The 25,739-nt window shown below is 45.3% G+C and overlaps 1 protein-coding gene across 1 annotated transcript in view; it reads right to left on the bottom strand.

The window, feature by feature from the left end:
- LOC140731939 (SLAM family member 5-like) overlaps positions 1-25,739 on the bottom strand; it is a 460,463-nt gene that overhangs the window by 402,394 nt on the left and 32,330 nt on the right. The gene's annotated exons all lie outside the window — the stretch shown is intronic.

Raw genomic sequence — 25,739 nt, 5'->3', positions numbered from 1 at the left:
CTTGGTACAATTAATGAAATTAAAGTCATATGCAAAGTGGTCATTCAGTAATCTGGGAACTTTAACAGAGAAAATTACGAACATCTCATTCTGTACTGTATAAAAGGAGGAACTGCTTATTTGGAATCCAGGATGCCCTAATTGTGAGGCAGGCTCCCCGTGATATATTTTGTAAATATAGTGGGTTTGATCCCTATCTTCACGGAGTCCAATATCAAAATAGTTAGTTCAGCTAACAGCAGGAATTAAAAGCACAAGAAAGTCTGTGGGCACAGGGAACCCAAAGCAACACAAACGGAGTGCTGATGGGACTCAGCAGCTCAGGCAGCGTCTGCACAAATGAATAGAGAGTCAAAGTTTTGGACCAAGACACTACTTCAGGACTGAGAGGGAAGGGGGAAGGTGCCAGAATAAAAAGGTGAGGGGAGGGAAAAGAGGCTAGCTGAGAGGTGGTAGGTGAAGCCAGGTGGGTGGGAAAGGTCAAGCGCTGGAGAAGAAGGAATCTGACCGAAGGAGAGTAGACCAATGAAGTGAGACTGCCTGGAAGTGCAGATAATTCTCACTACAAAACACTGTCTGCTGTTGTCTAAGTTTAGTACACTGGAGTATTAGATAATTCTGTTTATCTCTGAGAAAAAAAGAGTGAATAAACCTTTATAACTTGCATTTGTGGAGAACCGTAGGGACATTGTTTCTACCCCAGTCTACCCACAGTTATATTAGTGTGGGGTATTGCAGGGACAATGTTTCTATCCCAGACTACCCACAGTTATATCAGTGTGGGGTATTGCAGGGACAATGTTTCTATCCCAGATTACCCACAGTTATATCAGTGTGGAGTACCGTAGGGACATTGTTTCTACCCCAGTCTACCCACAGTTATATCAGTGTGGGGTATTGCAGGGACAATGATTCTACCCCAGACTACCCACAGTTATATCAGTTTGGGGTATTGCAGGGACAATGTTTCTACCCCAGACTACCCACAGTTATATCAGTGTGGGGTATTGCAGGGACAATGTTTCTACCCCAGTCTACCCACAGTTATATCAGTGTGGGGTATTGCAGGGACAATGTTTCTATCCCAGATTACCCACAGTTATATCAGTGTGGAGTACCGTAGAGACAATGTTTCTACCCCAGACTACCCACAGTTATATCAGTGTGGGGTATTGCAGGGACAATGTTTCTACCCCAGACTACCCACAGTTATATCAGTGTGGGGTATTGCAGGGACAATGTTTCTACCCCAGACTACCCACAGTTATATCAGTGTGGGGTATTGCAGGGACATTGTTTCTACCCCAGACTACCCACAGTTATATCAGTGTGGGGTATTGCAGGGACAATGTTTCTACCCCAGTCTACCCACAGTCATATCAGTGTGGGGTATTGCAGAGACAATGTTTCTACCCCAGACTACCCACAGTCATATCAGTGTGGGGTATTACAGGGACATTGTTTCTACCCCAGACTACCCACAGTTATATCAGTGTGGGGTATTGCAGGGACAATGATTCTATCCCAGACTACCCACAGTCATATCAGTGTGGGGTATTGCAGGGACAATGTTTCTACCCCAGACTACCCACAGTTATATCAGTGTGGGGTATTGCAGGGACAATGTTTCTACCCCAGACTACCCACAGTTATATCAGTGTGGGGTATTGCAGGGACATTGTTTCTACCCCAGACTACCCACAGTTATATCAGTGTGGGGTATTGCAGGGACAATGTTTCTACCCCAGTCTACCCACAGTCATATCAGTGTGGGGTATTGCAGAGACAATGTTTCTACCCCAGACTACCCACAGTCATATCAGTGTGGGGTATTACAGGGACATTGTTTCTACCCCAGACTACCCACAGTTATATCAGTGTGGGGTATTGCAGGGACAATGATTCTATCCCAGACTACCCACAGTCATATCAGTGTGGGGTATTACAGGGACATTGTTTCTATCCCAGACTACCCACAGTCATATCAGTGTGGGGTATTGCAGGGACATTGTTTCTACCCCAGTCTACCCACAGTTATATCAGTGTGGGGTATTACAGGGACATTGTTTCTATCCCAGACTACCCACAGTTATATCAGTGTGGGGTATTACAGGGACAATGTTTCTACCCCAGTCTCCCCACATTTATATCAGTGTGGGGTATTGCAGGGACAATGTTTCTACCCCAGACTACCCACAGTTATATCAGTGTGGGGTATTAAAGGGACATTGTTTCTACCCCAGACTACCCACAGTTATATCAGTGTGGGGTATTGCAGGGACATTGTTTCTACCCCAGTCTACCCACAGTTATATCAGTGTGGGGTATTGCAGGGACATTGTTTCTACCCCAGTCTACCCACAGTTATATCAGTGTGGGGTATTACAGGGACATTGTTTCTACCCCAGTCTACCCACAGTTATATCAGTGTGGGGTATTGCAGGGACATTGTTTCAACCCCAGACTACCCACAGTTATATCAGTGTGGGGTATTGCAGGGACAATGTTTCTACCCCAGACTACCCACAGTTATATCAGTGTGGGGTATTGCAGGGACAATGTTTCTATCCCAGTCTACCCACAGTTATATCAGTGTGGGGTATTACAGGGACATTGTTTCTACCCCAGACTACCCACAGTTATATCAGTGTGGGGTATTGCAGGTACAATGTTTCTATCCCAGTCTACCCACAGTTATATCAGTGTGGGGTACCGTAGGGACATTATTTCTATCCCAGACTACCCACAGTTATATCAGTGTGGGGTATTGCAGGGACAATGTTTCTACCCCAGTCTACCCACAGTTATATCAGTGTGGGGTATTGCAGGGACAATGTTTCTACCCCAGACTACCCACAGTTATATCAGTGTGGGGTATTACAGGGACAATGTTTCTACCCCAGTCTACCCACAGTTATATTAGTGTGGGGTATTGCAGGGACAATGTTTCTACCCCAGACTACCCACAGTTATATCAGTGTGGGGTATTACAGGGACAATGTTTCTACCCCAGTCTACCCACAGTTATATTAGTGTGGGGTATTGCAGGGACAATGTTTCTACCCCAGACTACCCACAGTTATATCAGTGTGGGGTATTACAGGGACAATATTTCTACCCCAGTCTACCCACAGTTATATTAGTGTGGGGTATTGCAGGGACAATGTTTCTATCCCAGACTACCCACAGTTATATCAATGTGGGGTATTACAGGGACAATGTTTCTATCCCAGATTACCCACAGTTATATCAGTGTGGGGTATTGCAGGGACATTGTTTCTACCGCAGACTACCCACAGTTATATCAGTGTGGGGTATTGCAGGGACAATGTTTCTACCCCAGACTACCCACAGTTATATCAGTGTGGGGTACCGTATGGACATTGTTTCTATCCCAGACTACCCACAGTTATGTCAGTGTGGGGTATTGCAGGGACATTGTTTCTATCCCAGACTACCCACAGTTATATCAGTGTAGAGTACCGTAGGGTCAATGTTTCTATCCCAGACTACCCACAGTTATATCAGTGTGGGATATTGCAGGGACAATGTTTCTATCCCAGACTACCCACAGTCATATCAGAGTGGGGTATTGCAGGGACATTGTTTCTACCCCAGACTACCCACAGTTATATTAGTGTGGGGTATTACAGGGACATTGTTTCTATCCCAGACTACCCACAGTTATATCAGTGTGGGATATTGCAGGGACAATGTTTCTACCCCAGTCTACCCACAGTGATATCAGTGTGGGGTATTGCAGGGACATTGTTTCTACCCCAGACTACCCACAGTCATATCAGTGTGGGGTATTGCAGGGACAATGTTTCTACCCCAGACTACCCACAGTTATATCAGTGTGGGATACCGTAGGGACATTGTTTCTATCCCAGACTACCCACAGTTATATCAGTGTAGAGTACCGTAGGGTCAATGTTTCTATCCCAGACTACCCACAGTCATATCAGTGTGGGGTATTGCAGGGACATTGTTTCTACCCCAGACTACCCACAGTCATATCAGTATGGAGTACCGTAGGGACATTGTTTCTACCCCAGACTACCCACAGTCATATCAGAGTGGGGTATTGCAGGGACATTGTTTCTACCCCAGACTACCCACAGTCATATCAGTATGGAGTACCGTAGGGACATTGTTTCTACCCCAGACTACCCACAGTCATATCAGTATGGAGTACCGTAGGGACATTGTTTCTACCCCAGACTACCCACAGTCATATCAGTGTGGGGTATTGCAGGGACATTGTTTCTATCCCAGACTACCCACAGTTATATCAGTGTAGAGTACCGTAGGGTCAATGTTTCTATCCCAGACTACCCACAGTTATATCAGTGTGGGGTATTGCAGGGACATTGTTTCTATCCCAGACTACCCACAGTCATATCAGTGTGGGGTATTGCAGGGACATTGTTTCTACCCCAGACTACCCACAGTTATATCAGTGTGGTGTATTGCAGGGACAATGTTTCTACCCCAGACTACCCACAGTTATATCAGTGTGGGGTATTGCAGGGACAATGTTTCTATCCCAGACTACCCACAGTTATATCAGTGTGGGGTATTGCAGGGACAATGTTTCTACCCCAGACTACCCACAGTTATATCAGTGTGGGGTATTGCAGGGACATTGTTTCTATCCCAGACTACCCACAGTCATATCAGTGTGGGGTATTACAGGGACATTGTTTCTATCCCAGACTACCCACAGTTATATCAGTGTGGGGTATTGCAGGGACAATGTTTCTATCCCAGACTACCCACAGTTATATCAGTGTGGGGTACCGTAGGGACATTGTTTCTATCCCAGACTACCCACAGTTATATCAGTGTGGATACTGTAGGGACAATGTTTCTATCCCAGACTACCCACAGTCATATCAGTGTGGGGTATTGCAGGGACATTGTTTCTATCCCAGACTACCCACAGTTATATTAGTGTGGATACCGTAGGGACATTGTTTATATCCCAGACTACCCACAGTTATATCAGTGTGGATACCGTAGGGACATTGTTTCTATCCCAGACTACCCACAGTTATATCAGTGTGGATACCGTAGGGACATTGTTTATATCCCAGACTACCCACAGTTATATCAGTGTGGATACCGTAGGGACATTGTTTATATCCCAGACTACCCACAGTTATATCAGTGTGGATACCGTAGGGACATTGTTTCTATCCCAGACTACCCACAGTTATATCAGTGTAGAGTACCGTAGGGACATTGTTTCTATCCCAGACTACCCACAGTTATATCAGTGTGGATACCGTAGGGACATTGTTTATATCCCAGACTACCCACAGTTATATCAGTGTGGATACTGTAGGGACATTGTTTATATCCCAGACTACCCACAGTTATATCAGTGTGGATACTGTAGGGACATTGTTTCTATCCCAGACTACCCACAGTTATATCAGTGTAGAGTACCGTAGGGTCAATGTTTCTATCCCAGACTACCCACAGTCATATCAGAGTGGAGTACCGTAGGGACATTGCTTCTGTTCCAGACTATCCACAGTCACAGTGTGGAATTCTGTAATGATATTGCTCATACCTCAGACTGTATCCAGTCATATCTGTGACCAAAATGATGACACCAAACTTTACATTTACAATTTTGACAATGATACCAAATGAAATGAGATTTAGAGTTGTATTGTGAGTGTAATGATGTTTTAAAATGACAGACAGGCTGTGTGGGTGAGTAAGACCATGACAGATGGAGTACGTTATTGAAAAACATGAAGTTATCCTCGATCGAAAAGACAAAAATACTAAATTTAGTAAGTGTTGTTCAAAGGAAATAGATCCCCTGTGCACATTGTCGCATGGAATCAATGTTCAGATACAGGAAGTACTTTGGAAGGCAAAAACAAGAGATTCTGCAGATGCTGGAAATCCAGAGCAACACACAGAAAATGCTGTAGGAATTCAGCAGATTAGCAGTCGATGTTTTGGACCGAGACCCTTCATTGGGACAGGAAAGGATAGGGGAAGATGGCAGAATAAGAAAGAGGTGGGAGGGGAGATGCTCAACAAAGCGGTCCCCCAATTTACATCAGGTCTCACCAATGATAGATAGATAGATAGATAGATACTTTATTCATCCCCATGGGGAAATTCAACTTTTTTCCAATGTCCCATACACTTGTTGTAGCAAAACTAATTACATACAATACTTAACTCAGTAAAAATATGATATGCATCTAAATCACTATCTCAAAAAGCATTAATAATAGCTTTAAAAAAGTTCTTAAGTCCTGGCGGTTGAATTGTAAAGCCTAATGGCATTGGGGAGTATTGACCTCTTCATCCTGTCTGAGGAGCATTGCATCGATAGCAACCTGTCGCTGAAACTGCTTCTCTGTCTCTGGATGGTGCTATGTAGAGGATGTTCAGGGTTTTCCATAATTGACCGTAGCCTACTCAGCGCCCTTCGCTCAGCTACCGATGTTAAACTCTCCATTACTTTGCCCACGACAGAGCCCGCCTTCCTTACCAGCTTATTAAGACGTGAGGCGTCCCTCTTCTTAATGCTTCCTCCCCAACACGCCACCACAAAGAAGAGGGCGCTCTCCACAATGTGGAAGCACTGGACAGAATTGATGTCTTGAGTGGATTTGCAGGTGAAGTGTTGCCTCACCTGGAAGGACTATTTGGGGCCCTGAATGGAGATCTGCCCTCACTCCCACTGAGAACTTCTGTCAAAACGTTCAGAGGTGGCACAAGTGCAGAAAGAGAGAGAGACTCTGAAGCAGGTCAGCAGATCTCCGACTTCCATGAGAAATGTTGTAGAATTTGAGAAGAAGAAAATCAATAAACACTCAGCCAATGGGGCGTGATCTTACTGAAGTTATTGAGAGGGGTGATGTTTCTGGCATTTTGTATAAAGTACTTGTAAAGTCTGGATTGGTTTCAAGACCTTTGACCTCGCTGAGAGAAATAGCTCTCTCAGATGCTGAGACAGTAGATGCTGATTTGTTTAACTATGTTTTGGAATTTAAAGATAAACAACTTGGTGATGTTCAAGTTTGTGATTTGGAGAGATGGAGTTTGGAGACTTCTCAAAACAAAGGGAAGTGTTGTTTTGACCAAGAGAGGCCATCTGCAGGTGTTATTATGGAAACATAGAGAACTAAAGATCTTGGAAATAGATTTAATGACTTGTTTGGAACAAAGGACTTGTTTGGAAGTTCAGCGAATGGGCTTAGTTTAGAAAACATGAGTGATGGGTTGGCACCTGTGCAGGGTAAAGTTCAGGCCATCCTTGAAAGCCCTGTTTGAGCTGATCACGTGATGGTTAAGTGTTCTGTGGTGAAGGGGAAGAAAGAAAATGGTTGATCAAACTCCATTTTGAATATAACAAGATCTGGTTTTGCAGGAATTTGATTTTGTAACAGACTAGGTGAAAGGTAAAGGCAAAAACATGGTGGATTGATTGGATGTTAAGTTTAAGAATGAAATAGAAACTAGTATTTGTATAGGCTTCTGTAATGTGCTGCATGTTAATCACAAATGTTTTGCTTTATATTCTGTAAACTACAGTTTAGAAAAATTTTGCTCTTTGATCAAAATTGTGCTTTCTTGGGGTTATGTGTACTGTACCCCATAGATCCTATCATATCCACCTCCACCACTGTTGCTTGCCTCCCATTCCATGCACTAGCCACTCTCTGAGTAAAAAACTTACCCCTGACATCTCCCCTGTACCTACTCCCCAGCACTTTAAATCTGTGTCCTCTTGTGGCAACCATTTCAGCCCTGGGAAAAAGCCTCTGACTATCCACACAATCAATGCCTCTCATCATCTTGCACACTTCTATCAGGTCACCTCTCATCCTCCTTTGCTCAAAGGAGAAAAGGTCGAGTTCACTCAACCTATTCTCATAAGACATGCTCCCCAATCCAGGCAACATCCTTGTAAATCTTCTCTGCACCCTTTCTATGGCTTCCACATCCTTCCTGTAGTGAGGCGACCAGAACTGAGCACAGTACTCCAAGTGAGGTCTGACCAGGTCCTATATAGCTGCAACATTACCTCTTGGGTCCTAAATTCACTTCCGCGATTGATGAAGGCCAATACACTGTATGTCTTCTTAACCACAGTCAATCTGCTCAGCTGCTTTGAGCATCCTATGGACATGGACCCCAACATCCCTCTGATCCTCCACATTGCCAAGAGTCTTACCATTAATACTATATTCTGCCATTATATTTGACCTACCAAAATGAACCACTTCACACTTATCTGGGTTGAACTCCATCCGCCACTTCTCAGCCCTGTTTTGCATCCTATCAATGTCCTGCTCTAACCCCTGACAGCCCTCCACACTATCCATAACACCTCCAACATTTGTGTCATCAGCAAACTTACTAACCACACTTCCACATCCTCATCCAGGACATTTATAAAAATCACAAAAAGTAAGGGTCCCAGAATAGATCCCTGAGGAACTCCACTGGTGACTGATCTCCATGCAGAATATGACCTATCTACAACCACTCTTTGCCTTCTGTGGGCAAGCCAGTTCTTGATCCACAAAGCGATTTCCCCTTGGATCCCATGCCTCCTTACTTTCTCAATAAACCTTGCATGGGGTACCTTATCAAATGCCTTGCTGAAATCCACATACACTACATCTACTGCTCTTCCTTCATCAATGTGTTTAGTCACATCCTCAAAAAATTCAATCAGGCACTGAAGGCACAACCTGCCTTTCACAAAGCCATGCTGGCTATTCCTAACCATATTATACCTCTCCAAATGTTCTTTAAATCCTGTCTCTCAGGACCTTCTCCATCAACTTACCAACCACTCAGGTGAGACTCACTGGTCTATAATTTCCTGGGATATCACTACTCACTTTCTTAAATAAAGGAAAAACATCCACAACCCTCCAATCCTCCGGAAACTCTCCCGACCCCATTGATGATGCAAAGATCATCGTCAGAGGCTCAGCAATCTCCTCCCTTGCCTCCCACAGTAGCCTGGGGAGCATCTCATCCGATCCCAGTGACTTATCCAATTTGATGCTTTCCAAAAGCTACAGCACATCCTCTTTCTTAATATCTACATGCTCAAGCTTTTCAGTCTGCTGCAAATCATCCCTACAATCACCAAGATCCTTTTCCACAGTGAATACTGAAGTAAAGTATTCATTAAGTACCTCTGCTATTTCCTCCGGTTCCATACACACTTTCCCACTGTCACACTTGATAGGTTCTATTCTTTCATGTCTTATCCTCTTTCTCTTCACATACCTGTAGACTGCTTTGGGGTTTTCCTTAATTCTGCCCGCCAAGGCCTTCTGATGGCCCCTTCGGGAGTGGGAATGGGGGTGGGGCTCTGCTCTCTTTATAGGGTGTGGGGGTGGGGCTCTGTTCCCCTTATGGGGTCGGAATGAGGGTAGGGCTTTGCTCCCTTTATCGGGATTCAGAATGGGGATGGGTCTCTGCTACCTTTATTGGGAGTCAGAATTGGGGTGTGGCTCGGATCTCTTTATCGGGATTTGGAATGGGGGTGGGGCTCCTATCTTTAGGGTGTAGGAATGGGGGTGGGGCTCTTCTCTCTTTATCAGGATTTGGAATGGGGTGGGGCTCTGCTCTCTTTATCGGGATTTGGAATGGGGGTGGGGCTTTGCTCCCTTTATCGGGATTCAGAGTGGGGTGGGGTTCTGTTCCCTTTATCGAGATTCGGAATGGGGGTGGGGCTCTGCGCCCTTTATCGGGATTCAGAATGGGGGTGGGGCTCTGCTCCCTTTATTGGGAGTCAGAATAGGGGTGTGGCTCGGATCTCTTTATCGGGATTCGGAATGGGGATGGGGCTCTGCTCCCTTTATCGGGATTCGGAATGGGGATGGGGCTCTGCTCCCTTTATCGGGATTCGGAATGGGGATGGGGCTCTGCTCCCTTTATCGGGATTCGGAATGGGGATGGGGCTCTGCTCTCTTTATCGGGATTTGGAATGGGGGTGGGGCTCTGCTCCCTTTATCAGGATTCGGAATGGGGTTGGGGCTCTGCTCCCTTTATCGGGATTTGGAATGGGGTGGGGCTCTGCTCTCTTTATCAGGATTCGGAATGGGGATGGGGCTCTGCTCCCTTTATCGGGATTCGGAATGGGGATGGGGCTCTGCTCCCTTTATCGGGATTCGGAATGGGGGTGGGGTTCTGCTCCCTTTATCGGGATTCGGAATGGGGATGGGGCTCTGCTCCCTTTATCGGGATTCAGAATGGGAATGGGGTTCTGCTCCCTTTATCGGGATTCGGATTGGGGATGGGGATCTGCTCCCTTTATCGGGATTCGGAATGGGGGTGAGGCTCTGCTCTCTTTATCGGTATTCGGAATGGGGGTGGGGCTCTGCTCCCTTTATCAGGATTTGGAATGGGGGTGGGCTCTGCTCTCTTTATCGGGATTCGGATTGGGGATGGGGCTCTGCTCCCTTTATCGGGATTCGGAATGGGGGTGGGGCTCTGCTCCCTTTATCGGGATTCGGAATGGGGGTGGGGTTCTGCTCCCTTTATCGGTATTCGGATTGGGGGTGGGGCTCTGCTCCCTTTATCGGGATTCGGATTGGGGATGGGGATCTGCTCCCTTTATCGGGATTCGGAATGGGGGTGGGGCTCTGCTCCCTTTATCGGGATTCGGATTGGGGATGGGGATCTGCTCCCTTTATCGGGATTCGGAATGGGGATGGGGCTCTGCTCCCTTTATCGGGATTCGGAATGGGGATGGGGATCTGCTCCCTTTATCGGGATTCGGAATGGGGGTGAGGCTCTGCTCTCCTTATCGGGATTCGGAATGGGGGTGGGGCTCTGCTCCCTTTATCAGGATTCGGAATGGGGATGGGGCTCTGCTCCCGTTATCCGGATTCGGAATGGGGGTGGGGCTCTGCTCTCTTTATCGGGATTCGGAATGGGGGTGGGGCTCTGCTCTCTTTTTCGGGATTCGGAATGGGGGTGGGGCTCTGCTCTCTTTATCGGGATTCGGAATGGGGGTGGGGCTCTGCTCTCTTTATCAGGATTCGGAATGGGGGTGGGCTCTGCTCCCTTTATCGGGATTCGGAATGGGGGTGGGCTCTGCTCCCTTTATCGGGATTCGGAATGGGGGTGGGGCTCTGCTCTCTTTATCGGGATTCGGAATGGGGGTGGGGCTCTGCTCTCTTTATCAGGATTCGGAATGGGGGTGGGCTCTGCTCTCTTTATCAGGATTCGGAATGGGGTGGGCTCTGCTCTCTTTATCAGGATTCGGAATGGGGGTGGGCTCTGCTCCCTTTATCAGGATTCGGAATGGGGGTGGGGCTCTGCTCTCTTTATCAGGATTCGGAATGGGGGTGGGCTCTGCTCCCTTTATCAGGATTCGGAATGGGGGTGGGCTCTGCTCCCTTTATCAGGATTCGGAATGGGGGTGGGCTCTGCTCCCTTTATCAGGATTCGGAATGGGGGTGGGGCTCTGCTCTCTTTATCAGGATTCGGAATGGGGGTGGGGCTCTGCTCTCTTTATCAGGATTCGGAATGGGGGTGGGCTCTGCTCCCTTTATCAGGATTCGGAATGGGGGTGGGCTCTGCTCCCTTTATCAGGATTCGGAATGGGGGTGGGGCTCTGCTCTCTTTATCAGGATTCGGAATGGGGGTGGGCTCTGCTCCCTTTAACGGGATTCGGAATGGGGGTGGGCTCTGCTCCCTTTATCGGGATTCGGAATGGGGGTGGGCTCTGCTCCCTTTATCGGGATTCCGAATGAGGATGGGGCTCTGCTCTCTTTATCGGGATTCGGAATGGGGGTGGGGCTCTGCTCTCTTTATCGGGATTCGGAATGGGGGTGGGCTCTGCTCCCTTTATCGGGATTCGGAATGGGGGTGGGCTCTGCTCCCTTTATCGGGATTCGGAATGGGGGTGGGCTCTGCTCCCTTTATCGGGATTCAGAATGGGGGTGGGCTCTGCTCTCTTTATCGGGATTCGGAATGGGGGTGGGGCTCTGCTCTCTTTATCGGGATTCGGAATGTGGGTGGGGCTCTGCTTCCTTTATCAGGATTCGGAATGGGGGTGGGGCTCTGCTCCCTTTGGTTTCATTGTGGGAAGATTTGGAGAGTTGTTCACTACCCTTCAACAGCCCAGGAGTGTGACAGGCTGACCATGAAGTTGCTGTTGTGAGATTCCCAGTGATGGGGAAGATGTTCTTCCTGTGGTGCAAGGCAATCATCATCCTGCTGTCTGAATGGAGTCATTACCGGTTTTTAAAATCTCAATGTGTGCTCTCCCTCCTTAATGCAGATCATAGAATCGTTGTCCAGCTGTCCAATAGCCTGGCTTCCCCCTCATCTGGCTTCACCTTTCAGCTTTTAGCTTGTACTCCTTCGCTTCCCTCCACCAACTTACTCTGACTTCTTCTCCCGTTCTCTCCAGTCCCGATGACCAAGGTCTCACTCGGACAGCGACCTGTTCACAGTCTACTGTTCAGGGTTCAACGGCTGAGAAGGCATTGCAGCAGCGCATTGTGGAGTGTGTAGGGCGCGGCAGAGCATTTAAGAAGATGCGGCCATCCAATGCAGCCAAGGAAGTTGCCAGACGTAATGATTCTTTGTGCCACTGGATTCTGACTTCTGAGGCCGAGAGAGCGGGATCGTCTCTGTGTAAGGCTTTTCCACTTTAATATCTTTCACGCACTGGTTACATTGTGCAAAAGGTCAGCTTGTGTCACAGTGAGATCAGCGCCAGGCTCAAGAATGGAGGTTCCTCAGTTCGATCCAGTGACAGGCCGCCCCCGAGCGTGCTCTCCATCCATCCCGTGTTGATGTCGAGCTCGCAACTTGGCTTCGTAAAAAAAATACTGCCACCCTGCACAATGTAGTCTTCCTCGGACCCCGAGAGACAACCGTATTCATTTACTGTTCACCCATTCACTGTTTACCTGTGCTGTGATCTACATGTATTTATAGTTATATTTTATTAACTTATTAATGGTAATATTTTGTTTTATGCGCTGTGTGTGAGGTACATGTTTTGTGGGTGCCCCGTGATCCAGAGGAATGTTGTTTCATTTTGGTTGTATAGATGTACAGTCAGATGACAATAAACTTGAAGTGTGTTGGCCAGAGATGTCAACTGCTTATTCCTTTCCATAGATATTGCTTGAGCTGCTAAGTTTATCCAGAATTTTGTTATCCAATAGCCTGGACTCTGTTCTGCCCACAAAATCTACTGTTAGGACTTTTCCACACCATCTCTTAGCATTTAGGACAGTAGCCATCTAATTTGAGACCCAGAAAGTTAGTTTATTGTTCAGCTCTCTCCGTCTGGAGCAGGAAAAGGTGATTAGCAGATTGGATCATATCTCTGACAGGTAAAGCCGTTCCCATCGTTGAGCACTGTTACATGGAACAAAGCAGCATCCATCACTGAGGGCCTTCAGCATCCAAGCCAACTCAACTATCAATGGGCAGGAGATAAGGACCCATGCCACCAGTTTCAGGATCAGCTATTACTTTCCAACCATCAATGCTCAAGGTTCAAAGTAAATTTATTAACAATGTACATACAGGTCACCATTTACAACCCTGAGATCCATGATGGGGCAAGTGAAGTTGAGTGGTTACCCCATTTGTTCAAGAGCCTGATGGTTGAGGGGTAATAACTGTTCCTCAGTCTGGTGGTGTAAGTCCTGAGGCTCCTGTGCTTCTTCCTGATGGCAGCAGTGAGAAGAGAGCAAGTCCTGGGTGGTGGGGTCCCCGATGATGGGTGCTGCTTTCCTGTGACAGAACTCCATTGAGATGTGCTCAGTGGTGGGGAGGGCCTTACCCAGGGCTGTATCCACTACATTTTGTAGGATTTTCTGTTCAAAGGCATTGGTGTTTCCATACCAGGCCGTGATGCAGGCAATCAACATATTCTCCGCTACACTTCTGTAGAAACTTGTCGAAGATTTAGATGTCATGCCAAATCTTCACAAACTCTTAAAGGAGTAGAGGCACTGCTGTGCTTTCTTTGTAATTTCACTTACATGCTGGGCCCAGGGCAGGTCACTCGAAATAATAACATCGAGGAATTTAAAGTCGCTGATCCTCTCTGCCGCTGATTCTCCCATGAGGACTGGCTCATGGACCTCTGATTTTCTCCTCCTAAGGTAAATAATCAGCTCCTGGGTCTTGCTGATATTGAGTGAGAGGTTGTTGTTATGGCACCACTCAGCCAGATTTTCAATCTCCCTCCTATATTCTGATTCATCATCACCTTTGATTCCCCCTATAACAGCGGTGTTGTAAACAAACTTGAACATACAGCTTAGCCACACTGTCACAAGTGTAAAGCAAGTAGAGCAGGGGTCTAAGCACACAGCCTTGTGGTGAACCTGAGCTAATGGAGATTTTGGAGGAGGTGTTGTTTCTAATCCGATCCTGACTGGGGTCTGCAAGTGAGGTAATCGAGCATCAAATTATAATCAAAGAGGTATTGAGGCCGAGGTTTTGAAGCTTACTGATTAGTTTTCAGTGGACGATGGTATTGAATGCTGAGCTGCAGTCGATAAAAGACATTCTGATATATGTAATTTTGCTGTCCAGGTGTTCCAGGACTGAGTGAAGAGCCAATGCGATGGCATCTGCTGTGGAGCTGATTCAAGTTACTTCTCTGGCAGGAGCTGATATGTTTCATCACAAACCTCTCAAAACACTTCATCACAGTGGATGTAAGTGCTACTGGACGATAATCACTGAGGCAGGTTCCCTTCTTAGGCACTGATATAATCGAACCCTGTTAGAAGCAGGTGGGTACCTCAGACTATCGAAGTGAGAGTTTAAAGATCTCAGTGAACACTCCAAACAGCTGATCAGCACAGGTCTTTAGTACTTGGCCAGCTACCCTGTCTGAGCAAGATGCTTTTTGTGAATCCCCCTCCTGAAGGCTGCTCACATATTGGCCTCAGAGATCACAGGATCATTTGGGTCTGTGGAAGTTTGTGATAATTCCTCCCAGTTTTGAAGGACAAAGTGAGCATAGAAGACATTGATTTCATCTGGAGCGAAGCCCTGTTGTCGCCTGTGTCGCTTGATTTAACGTAATAAGCAGTGATGGTATCCGAGCCCTGCCACAACTGTCGAGCATTCTTCGTTTAGTCTAGAATTGCCACTTCACCCATGAGATTACTTTCCACAAATTGCACTTAGAGCTCCTGTAACTTTTGTGGTCACCAGCTGTGAACGTGTCCAATATTGCCCTCAGCAGACTGTAGATCTCACGGTTCATCCAGGGCTTCTGGTTGGGAAAGACTCTGAGTGATTTAGTGGGGACACACTCAAAGTCTGTGACGATCATGGTGTAGTCATCCTGTTCCACAGCTGAGTCCTTGAACACGGCCCAGCCCACTGACTCGAAGCAATCTCTTAGCCACTCCTCTACCTCCCATGACCACCCTTTGTTATGCTAATCTCCAGAGTTTTACTCTTTAGCCTCTGCCTGTGTGCAGGAGGGTGAAGGACAATCAAGTGATCTGATTTACTGAGTCGTGGTCTGGCCATGGAAAAGTAGACATATGACAGTGGTCTTATGTGTTGGGACCTCTGATGCTACAGGTTATATGCTGTTGGTATTTGGGCAGGGTTTTCTTCAAGCTAGCCTGCATGTAGACCCTGACTATGATTTGAAATGTTTTGGGACAGACTGTTCCTCATTTGGAGACAGTATCATGCAGTATTGTTGATAGTCGGCCGCTGGTTGTATATCAACTGTGGTCAGGATTATGGAGAACTTGCTCGGTAAATAAAATGGATGGCATTTAACAGTCAGGTGTTTAAGGTCAGGGGAACACGAGTTCAACAAAACCACCACATTGGAGCACCACTGTGAGTTTGTAATGGAACACATATGCCTTTTCTGAATCAGCAGTTTTGTCCATCCTGTGAATCGAGAAGCCCTCGGGTCCAATCACCATATCTGGCGTGCTGGTGGTAAGCCATGTTATGTTCAAACAGAGAACTCAACGGTATCACACTTCTCTCTAATACAGCAACCTTGCCCTCAGATCCTCAATTTTGTTCTCCAGCCACTGCACATTTGCTAACAAAATGCTGGGTAGAGGGGCCTCATCCCTTTGTGTTTCAGCCTGGCTTGGAGTCACCCCCTCCTGCCTCGTTTCCAGCCATGGTGATGAACATTTATCAGCATAAAGGTGCCATACCTGCTTGTTCGGGAGCTACGTCTGCCGAGTCCTTTATCAGATCACAAAATCTACAGATCATTAAATCGATTTAAAAGCATATTGCTTAAAGGGAAAAAATATACTGCAGATTGCAGTGAGAGTAATTGGAAAGAGGTACATTTAGCCCACAGAATGTTGCTGTGGTTCGCTGGCACCATCTTATCAGGTTCCTAAACCCGCAAGAATAACTTCACTCAACTTGATGCTGAGCTACGTCCACAACCCGTAGACTCACACCGACTGTACAGCTCAGTATTATTGATTCATATTTCTTTTATTACTTGTCCGCTTTTGCACATTGGTTGTTTGTCAGTCTTTGTTATTTATAGATTTCATAAACTATACTGTATTTCTTTACTTTCTTAAAGCAAATCTCAAGGCAGGTATATGGTGACCTGTATATCCATTGATAATAAATTTACTTTGAACTTTTGGATCAAAATAGCTGTGCACCAGAGGAGACAAGAAAGACCATCACTCTCCCTGGGCACTGTCAAGGGAGCCTCAAAGTTCAAACTAAATTTATCAACTCTGAATTGATTCCACAACTTCAGAGGTATGTCACCAAATACTTTGAGATTCATCTACAAGTGTTTGTACTTGCAGGCATTCGTAGCAGAGCAAAGAAATTCAATAAACTCAATCTGAAACTATGACACAAAGACTGAGAGACAATGTGCAAAAGATAACAAACTATGCCAATAAAAATAATTGTGATAATAATAAATAATAATGCTCTGAGCAAGAGTCGTAGAGTCCTTTCAGAAGTTAGTCCCTAGGTAATGAAATCAGTTCAGAATTAAGGTTCAAAGAAGTCCACTTATTATCAAAGTATGTACAAATTATCCAACCTTGAGATTTGTCTGCTTACAGGCAGTCACAAAGCAAGAAACCCGAATAACCCAATTAAACAAAAGACCAACACCCAATGCAGAGAGAGAAAAAAACACAAATCCTGCAAACAATAAAGGCAAGCAAGACCATTCCAAATCAACCCAGCCACAGACCTGGACGTTTGTTCTGATGAAGGGTCTCGGACTGAAACATCAACCGTTTACTCTTGTCTATAGATGCAGCTTTTCACTTCTCTGCTGATTTTCTTATCCATACACCCAGGAGCCAGAGCAGCCAGAGCAGGCCCAAAGCCTCAGCCTCGGTTCATCACACTGCGGGGTAAATTACTTGCAGATACAAAACTTGGAGCCAAAAAGGCAGTTTCACAGCCTCAGAACTGCCAAGAAAGGAGCAAATGTTGTGAAAGAGCAGGCCAAATCAGCCTGACCCTGCTTCCGGTCCCAACACTCTGCTTTTTCAGTCTATCTGAATCAGCGTGTAAATTGTCAAACCACTGGGTGGTGTCCCGCACTTGGACCTGACCCTGCTTCCAGTCCCAACACTCTGCCTTTTCAGTCTATCTGAATCGGCGTGTAAATTGTCAAACCACTGGGTGGTGTCCCATACTTGGACCTGACCCTGCCTCTGGTCCCAACATTCTGCCTTTTAACAGAGAAACATAGAAAACCTGCAGCACAATGCAAGCCATTCAGCCCTCAAAGCTGTGCTGAACATATCCTTGCCATAGGAGTTACCTAGGGTTCCTAGAGCCCTCTATTTTTCTAAGCTCCATTTACCCATCCAGGGGTCTCTTAAAATACACTATCATTTCTGCCACCACCGCTATTGCCAGCAGCTCAAACCACACACTCACCACTCTCTGAGTACAAAAAACTTACCCCTGACATCTCCTCTGTACCTACTTCTGTACCTACTTCCTTAAAACTGTGCCCTCTCATGCTAGCCATTTCAGCCCTGGGAAAAAGCCGCTGACTAAACAACAATCAATGCCTCTCATCAACTTATACACTTCTATCAGCTCACCTCTCATCCTCCGTTCACTCAACCTATTCTCATAAGGCATGCTCTCCAATCTAGGCAACATCATTATAAATCTCCTCTGCACCCTTTCTATAGTTTCCAAATCCTTTCTGTAGTGAGGTGACCAGAATTGAGCACAGTACTCCAACTGGGGTCTGACCAGGGTCCTATATAGCTGCAACATTACCTCTCGGCTCCTAAACTCAATCACAGGATTGATAAAGGCCGATGCACCTTTCACCTTCTTAACCACAGAGTCAACCTACGTAGTAATGTTGAGTGTCCTATGGACTCGGAACCAAAGACCCCTCTGATCCTCCACACTGCCAAGAGTCTTACCATTAATACTATATTCTGCCATCATATTTGACCTACCAAAATGAACCACCTCACAATTATCTGGGTTGAACTCCATCTGCCGTTTCTCAGCCCAGTTTTGCATCCTATCAATGTCCCGCTCTAAACTCTGACAGCCCTCCACACTATCCACAACACCCCTAACCTTTGTGTCATCAGCAAAGTTACTAACCCATCCCTCCACTTCCTCATCCAGGTCATTTATAAAAATCACAAAGATTAGGGGTCCCAGAACAGATCCCTGAGAAACATCACTGGTCACCGTCCACCATGCAGAATATGACCCATCTACAACCACTCTTTGCCGTCTGTGGGCAAGCCAGTTCTGGATCCACAAAGCAATGTCCCCTTCGATCCCATGCCTCCCTACCTTCTCAATAAACCTTGCATGGGGTTCCCTATCAAATGCCTTGCTGAAATCCATATGCACTACATCAACTTCTCTAATTTCATCAATGTGATTAATCACATCTTCAAAAAATACAGTCAGGCTCGTAAGGCATGACCTGCCTTTGACAAAGCCATGCTGACTATTCCTAATCTTATTATGCCTCTCCAAATGTTCATAAATCCTGCCTCTCAGGATCTTCTCCATCTACTTACCAAACACTGAGGTAAGACTCTTTGGCCTGTAGTTTCCTGGGCTATCTCTACTCCCTTTCTTGAATTAAGGAACAGGATCCGAAACCCTCCAATCCTCCAGAACCTCTCCTGTCCCCATTGATGATGCAAAGATCATCACCAGAGGCTCAGCAATCTCCTCCCTCGCCTCCCATAGTAGCCTGGGGTACTTTCCGTCTGGTCCCAGTGACTTATCCAACTTGATGCATTCCAAAAGCTCCAGCACATCCTCTTTCTAAATATCTGCATGTTCAAGCTTTTCAGTCCACTGTGTCATCCCTACAATCATCAAAATCCTTTCCCATAGTGAATACTGAAGCAAAGTATTCATTAAATACCTCTGCCATCTCCTCTGTTTCCAAGCACGCACTGTCACACTTGATTGGTCCTATTCTCTCACATCATATCCTCTTGCTCTTCACATACTTGTAGAATGCCTTGGAGTTTTCCTTAATTCTGTCTGCCAAGGCCTTCTCATGACCCCTTCTGGCTCTCCTAATTTTATTCTTAAGCTCCTTCCTGCTAGCTTTATAATTTTCTAGATCCCTATCGTTACCTAGTCTTTTGAACCTTTTGTAAACTTTTCTTTTCTTCTTGACTAGATTTACAACAGCCTTTGTACATCGCGGCTCCTGTACCCTACCATCCTTTCCCTGTCTCATTGGAACATACCTATGCAGAACTCCACCGAAATACCCCTTGAATATTTGCCACATTTCTTCCATACATTTCCTTGAGAACATCTGTTCCCAATTTCAGCTTCCTAATTCGTGCTTGATAGCCTCATGTTTCCCCTTGCTCCAATTAAACGCTTTCCTACTTGTCTGTTCCTAACTCCAATGCTGTTGTAAAGGAGATAGAATTATGATCACTGTCTATGATCAAAATGCTCTCCCACTGAGAGATCTGACTCCTGACCAGGTTTATTTCCCAATACCAGATCAAGTACAGCCTCTCCTCTTGTAGACTTATCTACATATTGTGTCAAGAAACCTTCCTGAACAAACTCCACCCCATCTAAACCCCTTGCTCTAGGGACATGCTAATCAATATTTGGGAAATTAAAATCTCCCACCATGACAATCCTGCTATTATTACACCTTTCTGGAATCTGTCTCCCTATCTGCTCCTCGATGTCCCTGTTACTATTGGGTGGTCTATAAAAAAACACCCCGTAGAGTTATTGACCCCTTGCTGTTTCTAACTTCCACCCACAGAGACTCCGTAGACAATCCCTCCATGACTTCCTCCTTTTCTGCAGCCGTTACACTATCTCTGATCAACAGTGCCACCCCCCCCGCCCACATCTTTTGCTTCCATTCCTCTCCTTTCTGAAACATCTAATACCCAGCACTTGAAGTAGCCATTCCTGCCCCTGAGCCATCCATGTCTCTATAATGGCCACAACATCATAGCTCCAAGTACTGATCCTCGCTCTAAGCTCATCTGCTTTGTTCATGATACTCCTCGCATTATAGTAGACACATCTCATACCATTGGTTTGAGCATGTCCCTTCTCTATCACCTGCCTGCCTTCCCTCTCACACTGTCTCCAAGCTTTCTCTATTTGTGAGCCAACCACTTCTTCCTCTGTCACTTCAGTTCAGTTCCCACACCCCCAGCAGTTCTTGCTTAAACTCTCCCAAAAGCCTTAGCAAACCTCCCCGCCAGGATATTGGTCCCCCTGGGATTAAAGTGCAACCCATCCTTTTTACACAGGTCACACCTGCCCCAAAAGTGGTCCCAATGATCCAGAAATCTGCCCCCTGCTCCAATCCTTCAGCCATGCATTTACCCTCCACGTCACTCTATTCCTATCCTCACTGTCGTGTGGCACATGCAGTAATCCCAAGATGACTACCTTTGAGGTCCTGCTTCTCAACTTCCTTCCTAACTCCCTGTATTCTGTTTTCAGTCTATCTGTGTCAGTGTTTAAATTGTCAACGCTGGATGGTGCCCCACACTAGGGCCTGGGCCTGTAGCCGCTGCCAAGCCTGTGGCTGTTCTCCACCTCTCCAAATTTTTCAGTGCTTAGAACAGTCCAGTCTCTCTCACAGTCTAGGTGGACAGGCTCCGAAACTCCTCTGCACCAACTCCTCTCTGACACGCTCACTCCAACTCCATCTCCATCTTGATCATGCCTCAATCTCACATCTAATCGAACATACCACACTCTGACTTTGCACCGTACCTGCACAGCTCAACCCTCGAGTCAACCTCACCTTCTCTCACCTCTTCATGGTTTGTGGTGATAGTTCACCACAGAAAAAATGCTATTTAATAAAGTATTTAGTCGTATATCCTGCCTTACGAACCACCATTAACCCGGCCTTAAGTGAAGTTCAGTACTCTGAAGGTTGGGTAATAACTATTCCTGAACCTGGCGAGGTGGGGCCTGAGGCTCCTGTATCACCTTCCCGACAGTAGCAGTGAGAAGAGAGCATGGCTTCTATGGTGGGGTCATTGATGATGGATGTTTCCTCCTGTGGCAGCCCTTCCCTCCATGTAGTTGCGCTCAGTGATGGGAAGAGCTTTGCCTGTGATGATCTGGGCTGTGTCCACCACTTTCTTGTAGACTTTTCTGTCCCTGGGTATCGGTGTTTCCATACCAAGCCTGGCCAAGCTTCAGGAACCGAAGGCAAATGTTGCCCCCCGTTAGGGTGATGGACTGGACCTCTCCACCAGGGCTGAGCTCCTGAGGCATCTGTACTGTGTAACCTGTTGGTCTCTTTGAGTTCACTCCCTGCTTTTTGCTGATGAGATCAGGGTGAATCTGATGGATTTTGCTGGGCAAGAGGAGAGTGGTCAGGTGTGTGAGTAAACGTAGGTAGTGACTCCATCTTCAAAACATGCAGAGCATCGTCCCGGGTGAAGCAATTTATATTTTCCATCAGTGCACTGTCCTATGAGATAACACACACCTTTGAGGGGGTTAGCATGCCTTTTACTGGGACATTTTCCACAAAGTCTGGCACTCTGTCATCTTAATTAAAGCTTTATTTTGTCTCCTTTTATAATAAGGTTACTTTGGGAACAAACTAAATACACAAAAAGAAAGGCTGGAGTAGAGGTGAGGCATGCTTGCTTCTGTCTAAGACCATAACACCACATTGCAGCAGAAGTAGGCCATTCAGCCCATCGAGTCTGCACTGTCATTCCATCATGGCTGATTTACTTTCCCTCTCAACCCTATTTTCCTTCCTTCTCCCCATAGCCTTTGATGCCCTGACTCATCAAGAACCTACCGACCTCCACTTTAAATATAATCAATGACTTGGCCTCCACAGCCGTCTGTGCCAGTGAATTCCACAGATTCACCACCCTCTGACTAACGAACTTCCTCCTCAGTTCTGTTCCAAAAGGATGTCCCTCTATGCAGAGGCTGTGCTCTCTGGTCCTAGACTTCCAAACTACAGGAAACATCCTTTCCACGTCCAATCTATCTAGGCCTTACCAGATTTCAAGGAGATCCCCCCTCATTATCCTAAACTCCAGAGAGTACAGGCACAGAGACATCAATCGCTCCTCATATGTTAACCCTTTTATTCCCAGAATCATTTTTGTGATCTACTCTGCGTCCAACATATTGATGAAACTGCAAAGAAAACAAGACAGCGACTGCGTTTCATTAAGACTTTGGGTAGATTTGATATGTCAACAAAAACACTCGAAAATTCCTACCAAGAGCATTCTAACTGGCTGCACCACTGTCTGGTATGAGGGGGTGGCTACTGTACAGGATCGAAGTAAACTGCAGAGAGTTGTCAACTTTGTCAGATCCATCATGCGCACTAGGCTCCATAATATCCAGGATATCTACAAGGACCAGTGCCTCAAAAAGGTGGCATCCATCATTCAGGACCCCATCACCCAGGACTTCTCATTGTTACCATCAGAAAGGAGGTATGGGAGCCTGAAGGCACAAATTCAATAATTCAAGTCATTTCTTCCTCTCTGCCATCAGATTTCTGAATGAACTTTGAATCCATGAACACTATCTCAATACTATTTTATTTCTATCTTTGCACTACATAATTAATTTAATTCTTTAATATATATGTGCTGTAATTCACATTTTTTCTCTATTATTACTTATTGTATTGTACTGCTACTGCAAAGTCAACAAATTTCATGACATATGCCGGTGATGTTAAACCTGCTTCTGACTCTCTCCAGTGCCAGAATGTGTTTTCCTAGATAAGGGGTTCAAAACTGCTCACAACACTCCAGTCTGAGCAACGCTTCATAAACCCTCAGCATTACATGCTTGCTGTTATCTTCATGTCCTGTTGAAATGAATGCTAACATTGTATTTGCCTTCCTTACATAGGAACTCCAAAGTCCCTTTGCACCTCAGATTCTTGAATTTTCATTTCATTTTCAATCTTTTTTATTAATTTAATCGGAGGAGAAGTTATATCAAATACATAATGCAATAAACGTACAAAACAATGAAAGGGATGTATACTGTCAAAGTCATGTAAATATAATATTGGGCTATTATATATAAACAAAGAACCACAACTCCTCTTGGCAATTCATACAAAAAAAAGACTGGAATTTTTTTTATAATTAAGAGGTAAAAAACCACTAAACTGACCTAAAACAAAATAAAAAGAGGACTGGGCAGTCCATTTGAGGATAAAATTACTAAAGAAAAAAGAAAATATCCTTCTGATCAAATCTGAAACTTTGCAGAGAGAGAGAGAGAAAAAAAATTACCTAAAAAAAGATAGAGAAAAAATATAGATCATATGAAAATATTGAATAAAAGGTCACCAGGTTTGCACGAATTTAAAAGATGTATCGAACGTCCGACTTCAATTTTCTCCAAGCTTAAACAAGACGTAATGGAGGAGAGCTAAAAAAACGGTAGGTGGATTAGAATCTTTCCAGTTTAACAAAATAGCTCTCCTGGCCAATAAAGTTGAAAAGGCTGTCAACTGTTGAGCAGAAGAAGGAACACTTCCTGCTTCCTTTGGAATAATCCCAAAGATTGCCATAAGTGAATTAGGTTGCAAGTCCACACCTATGACTTTTGATAATGTTCTAAAAACATCTCTCCAAAAATTATTTAACTTTGTACAGGACCAAAACATATGAGTTAGGGTAGACACCTCAGTGTTACATCTATCACAGGTGGGATTTATATTAGAAAAAATATGCACTAGTTTATTTTTTGACATATGGGCCCTGTGCGCTATCTTGAACTGAATTAGGGAGTGACATGCACAGATAGATGAATTATTAACTAAATAATAAATTTTATTCCATTGATCATCTGAAAGTGAATGCTGAAGTTCCATTTCCCAAACACGTTTAATCTTATCATTAGGCATCATATGTGAATTCATTAACTGTTTATATATAATGGCTACCAATCCGTTTTGAAATGGTTTAAGCTGAAAAATAGCATGTATCATATTTGGTAAATGAATAAATAGATAATTTGGTAAGAAATGGACAAGGGAGAGCCAGTGGATGTAGTGTACCTGGACTTACAGAAAGTTTTTGATAAAGTCCCACATAGGAGATTAGTGGGCAAAATTAGGGCACATGGCATTGGGGGCAGAGTACTGACATGGATTGAAAATTGGCTGGCTGATAGGAAACAAAGAGTAGCGATTAACAGGTCCCTTTCGGAATGGCAGGCTGTGACCAGTGGGGTACCGCAAGGTTTGGTGCTGGGACCACAGCTGTTTACAATATACATTAATGATTTAGATGAAGGGATTAAAAGTAATATTAACAAATTTGCTGATGACACAAAGCTGGGTGGCAGTGTGAAATGTCAGGAAGATGTTATGGGAATGCAGGGTGACTTGGACAGGTTGGATAAGTGGGCAAATGTATGGCAGATGCAGTTTAATGTGGATAAATGTGAGGTTATCCACTTTGGTGGCAAGAACAGGAAGGCAGATTACTATCTAAATCGAGTCAAGTTAGGAAAAGGGGAAGCACAATGAGATCTAGGTGTTCTTGTACATCAGTCAATGCGTCTCAATATCACCAGGACCAAGGAGATGGTGGTGGACTTTAGGAGATCTAGGCCTCATATGGAGCCAGTGATCATTAATGGAGAATGTGTGGAGCAGGTTAAGACCTACAAGTATCTGGGAGTACAGTTAGACGAGAAGCTAGACTGGACTGCCAACACAGATGCCTTGTGCAGGAAGGCACAGAGTCGACTGTACTTCCTAAGAAGGTTGGCGTCATTCAATGTCTGTAGTGAGATGCTGAAGATGTTCTATAGGTCAGTTGTGGAGAGCGCCCTCTTCTTTGTGGTGGCGTGTTGGGGAGGAAGCATTAAGAAGAGGGACGCCTCACGTCTTAATAAGCTGGTAAGGAAGGCGGGCTCTGTCGTGGGCAAAGTACTGGAGTGTTTAACATCGGTAGCTGAGCGAAGGGCGCTGAGTAGGCTACGGTCAATTATGGATAACTCTGAACATCCTCTACATAGCACCATCCAGAGACAGAGAAGCAGTTTCAGCGACAGGTTACTATCAATGCAATGCTCCTCAGACAGGATGAAGAGGTCAATACTCCCCAATGCCATTAGGCTTTACAATTCTACCGCCAGGACTTAAGAACTTTTTAAAAGCTATTATTAATGCTTTTTGAGATAGTGATTTAGATGCTTATCATATTTTTTACTGAGTTAAGTATTGTATG

The sequence above is a fragment of the Hemitrygon akajei genome, chromosome 8 (genome assembly GCF_048418815.1).
Source record: "Hemitrygon akajei chromosome 8, sHemAka1.3, whole genome shotgun sequence".
NCBI lineage: Eukaryota > Metazoa > Chordata > Chondrichthyes > Myliobatiformes > Dasyatidae > Hemitrygon > Hemitrygon akajei.
This window is presented reverse-complemented; position numbering and strand designations above follow the sequence as displayed.